Consider the following 5127-nt stretch of genomic DNA (forward strand, 5'->3'; position numbering starts at 1 on the left):
CACCTCATAAGGAACATTCATGCCATGTTTGGTTTCATTCCATTTAGTGGTTCTCTAAAAGAAGACATTTGTATGTATTTCCCATAGGGTCCTATGTTAAACTAAGTCCCCCGCTGGCAGCCATCTTGGATGATGGATTGACTAAAAAGTAACAACACTTGGTCAGCACCTCATAAGGAACATTCATGCCATGTTTGGTTTTATTCCATTCAGTGGTACTCTAAAAGAAGACATTTGTATGTATTTCCCATAGGGTCCTATATTAAACTAAGTCCCCGCTGTCGGCCATCTTGGATGATGGACAGACTGCAAAGTAACAACACTTGGTCAGCACCTCATAAGGAACATTCATGCCATGTTTGGTTTCATTCTATTTAGTGGTTCTCTAAAAGAAGACATTTGTATGTATTTCCCATAGGGTCCTATGTTAAACTAAGTTCCCCGCTGGCAGCCATCTTGGATGATGGATTGACTAAAAAGTAACAACACTTGGTCAGCACCTCATAAGGAACATTCATGTCATGTTTGGTTTCATTCCATTCAGTGGTTCTCTAAAAGAAGACATTTGTATGTATTTCCCATAGGGTCCTATGTTAAACTAAGTCACCCACTGGTGGCCATCTTGGATGATGGATCGGCTGTAAAGTAACAACACTTGGTCAGCACCTCATAAGGAACATTCATGCCATGTTTGGTTTCATTCCATTCAGTGGTACTCTAAAAGAAGACATTTGTATGTATTTCCCATAGGGTCCTATGTTAAACTAAGTCCCCCGCTGTCGGCCATCTTGGATGATGGACCGACTGCAAAGTAACAACACTTGGTCAGCACCTCATAAGGAACATTCATGCCATGTTTTGTTTCATTCCATTCAGTGGTTCTTTAAAAGAAGACATTTGTATGTATTTCCCATAGGGTCCTATGTTAAACTAAGTCCCCCGCTGTCGGCCATCTTGGATGATGGACCGACTGCAAAGTAACAACACTTGGTCAGCACCTCATAAGGAACATTCATGCCATGTTTTGTTTCATTCCATTCAGTGGTTCTTTAAAAGAAGACATTTGTATGTATTTCCCATAGGGTCCTATGTTAAACTAAGTCCCCCGCTGGCGGCCATCTTGTAAGATGGATTGGCTGCAAAGTAACAACACTTGGTCAGCACTTCATAAGGAACATTCATGCCATGTTTGGTTTCATTCCATTCAGTGGTTCTCTAAAAGAAAACATTTGTATGTATTTCCCATAGGGTCCTATGTTAAACTAAGTCACCCACTGGTGGCCATCTTGGATGATGGATCTGCTGTAAGGTAACAACACTTGGTCAGCACCTCATAAGGAACATTCATGCCATGTTTGGTTTCATTCCATTCAGTGGTTCTCTAAAAGAAGACATTTGTATGTATTTCCCATAGGGTCCTATGTTAAACTAAGTCCCCCGATGGTGGCCATCTTGGATGATGGATCGGCTACAAAGTAACAACACTTGGTCAGCACCTCATAAGGAACATTCATGCCATGTTTGGTTTCATTCCATTCAGTTGTTCTTTAGAAGAAGTTCAAAATGTAAAAAGTTAACGACGACGGACGACGATGGACGCCAAGTGATGAGAAAAGCTCACTTGACCCTTTGGGCCAGGTGAGCTAAAAACTAACAAAATAAAATGCTCCGCTCGGCGCAGCCTTATACAACTTGATATGTATATTAACCAACACCAGAGGGTGTGTCATAATGTATGTACAACTTCCTAGGTCAAAGGTCAATGTCAAAAACTTTGGTTTTAGTTGACAACCCAATGTCCTATGGTAAAGATCGTGTCTGCTCTATATCTTGAGAACCGTTATGAGTTCAAAGTTTATACTTGATATGTATATAAACCAACACCAGAGGGTGTGTCATAATTTATGTACAACTTCCTAGGTCAAAGGTCAAGGTCAAAAACTTTGGTTTCATTTGACAACCCCATGTCCAATGATAAAGATACAAATTTGTTACCACACATTATTCACAGCGGGGCCCACAGAGATGGCTCCCATCTCAATGATACCAAGTTTGCTTTTATATATAAATCAGAAATAACCAATTTAAAATGGAAAATTTTAAAGAAAACCCCAACCCCCCCCAAAAAAAAAAATTTTTGAACCCCCTTATTATTCATCACCCCCCAAACTCAATCCCAGCCTTCTCTATGGTATGGTACCTTGCAGTACAATTTCAGAGAGATCCATACACTTGAACAAAAGTTATTGTCTGGAAACTAGAAAAATGCTTGTTTTTTTGCCCCTTTTTGGCCCCAAATTCCTAAACATTTAGGGCAATTACCCCCAAACTCATACCCAGCTTTCCCTTTGTGATATTGAACCTTGCAGTACAATTTCAGAAAGATCCATACACTTACACACAAGTTATTGTCATGAAACTAGAAAAATGCTTGTTTTTTGCCCCTTTTTTGCCCCCTCATTCCTAAAATTTTGAGGCAATTACCCCCAAAATCAATCCAAACATTCCCTTTGTGATATGGAACCTTGCAGTACAATTTCAGAGAGATCCATACACTTGAACACAAGTTATTGTCTGGAAACTAGAAAAATGATTATTTTTGGCCCCTTATTCCTAAACATTTTGGGCAATTACCCCCAAACTCAATTCCAGCTTTTCCTTTGTGATATGGAACCTTGTAGTACAATTTCAGAAAGATCCATAGACTTACACACACAAGTTATTGTCATGAAACTAGAAAAATGCTTGTTTTTTGCCCCTTTTTTGGCCCCTAATTCCTAAAATTTTGAGGCAATTACCCCCAAAATCAATCCAAGCATTTCTTTTGTGATATGGAACCTTGTGGTACAATGTCAGAGAGATCCGTACACTAACACACAAGTTATTTTTGGAAGTTACAATAATGCTTATTTTTGGCCCCTTTTTGGCCCCTAATTCCTGAACTGTTGGTACCCTAACCCCAAATATCAATCCTAACCTTCCTTTTGTGGTATTGAACCTTATGGTAAAATTTCATAGAGATCCATTCTCTTAAACTAAAGTTAGAGTGCGAAAACCAATGTGGCTTCGGACGACGACGCCAACGTCATACCAATATACGACCACAAAATTTGTTTGCGGTCGTATAAAAACTATAGACACAAAGTACTGATCTTAAAGTACTAGCAGTTACTGAAAGCTAGTTCCAAAATCAATTACAACTAATAAATAAAGCATATTCCCCCGACGTATTCAGTCACTGTTACATGTATTTACCACTATATCAGACAAGTGTGTTATTAATATGAACTTACTGTAAATTCAGTAAAACTTTTACACTTGCATTAATTAGATTCTACAATTTTGCAAGTAGTCAAGGATTCGATAAATTTATTGCACTAAAAGTTCTCTCTAATCAACAACCTTCAGGAGCAGTAAACTGTAATAACAGATATAAGGTCAATAGAATCAACCCCATATACATGTTCACTATAACAAGGTGAAGTTTGATTGCCCACGAAACAACTTTCCACCAGAGACCAAATGACATAGAAGGTAGCACCTATTGGTCACTGTATGACCTTCAACAATGATTGAGCAAGCCCATAACATATAGTAAGCTATACAATGTATAAGGTCCTTTAAGCAGTCGACTGTGGATTCATTAAATTTTGTGGATTCAAGAAAAATTGTACCTTTGTCGATATTTGATTTTGTGGTTTTGCCAAAGTCTGCATACAACTATAAAGAAGATTTGTACTTTGTTGAACATTTCTATTGAGGTTCAACTTTATACACTAAATCCATAATAATTGGTATCCCAAGAATAATATTGAATCCACAGTATAATGAATAAATGGAGAATGTGTCCCCATGGACACAGATGATGCCCCCACTTGCATACAACATTATGAAGGGATATAACTCAAGAACGATAAAAGTGTATTATGTACAGGTTTCATAATGTTTGGTTGGGGCAAACTTAAGTTAGAGAAAGGAAACTAAAAATTTTGCATTTTTTTTCCATTTATAAAGGGGCATACACAGAGAATGGTTAAAGTGACCACACCAAAATTCAAACTTGATCGGTGTTTTGTGGTAGTAAGCATTGTGTATAAATTTCATAACATTTGGTTAAGGCAAACTTAAGTTAGAGAATGGAAACTAAATATTTTGCAATTTTTCCATTTATAAAGGGGCATAACTCTAGAACAGTTAAAGTGAGGCCACCAAAATTCAAAGTTGATCAGTGTTTTGTGGTAGTTAGCATTGTGTATAAGTTTCATAACATTTGGTTGAGGCAAACTCAAGTTAGAGAACGGAAACCAATTTTGGGACGTACGTACGTACATAAGTACAGACGGACAAGGGTAAAACTTAATGCCCCCTCCGCTACGGCAGGGGCATAATAAAAGAAGATGATCAATAGTTATCATTATGTATTGAAATTGTACATTAGTCACTTTTATGTAGATTTTGGTTACATAGCTTCTCACATAGTCAATTATTTACACATCCTTGGCTGGGTTTTCAGCGTTCCTGATGAAGGTATTAAAATCTGGAAAACTTTTCCTACACACTAAAAAATAGGGGAATTGAACCTCTTGAATAATTGTCTGCTTGCCTCTTAGTGCCAGAAGTCTCTCAAGTTTAATTCCTCCATGGTCAATCCAAGAATTTGAAATTTGTATTTACTTCCTATCCAACATGGCCAAGTAGGGAACAGAGTTAAAGCTTATTTCCTAATGCTTATAGTTTAAAGGTTTGGTTGACTTGCTTGCTTTGTTTGTATAAACATTAGCTCAAGCATTGTAATTAAGATTGACATCTGCAATCAATAGATATAATTTACAGGCATTAGGAAAAAAAATAGCTCTAAGAGTAAAGACTGGTTGACTTGAATAATTTGTCTATATATCAGTAGAGTTACTAGTGATCATGTGGACTATTGCATTGAGAGATAGCACATGTAATAACGGATGTCAAGTAAATGTCTACAACAAATCAGGGTTGTATGTTTCTACACAACATGTATGATTTGATTTTACACCTGGGTGTTAATTATCTGTCAATCAATCAAATTGAACATATCAACATATCAAAAAATTGAATAGAGTTAATGTAGAAATATCAACATAACAATGAAAA

The sequence above is a fragment of the Mytilus californianus genome, unplaced genomic scaffold (genome assembly GCF_021869535.1).
Source record: "Mytilus californianus isolate M0D057914Y unplaced genomic scaffold, xbMytCali1.0.p SCAF_13, whole genome shotgun sequence".
Lineage (NCBI taxonomy): Eukaryota > Metazoa > Mollusca > Bivalvia > Mytilida > Mytilidae > Mytilus > Mytilus californianus.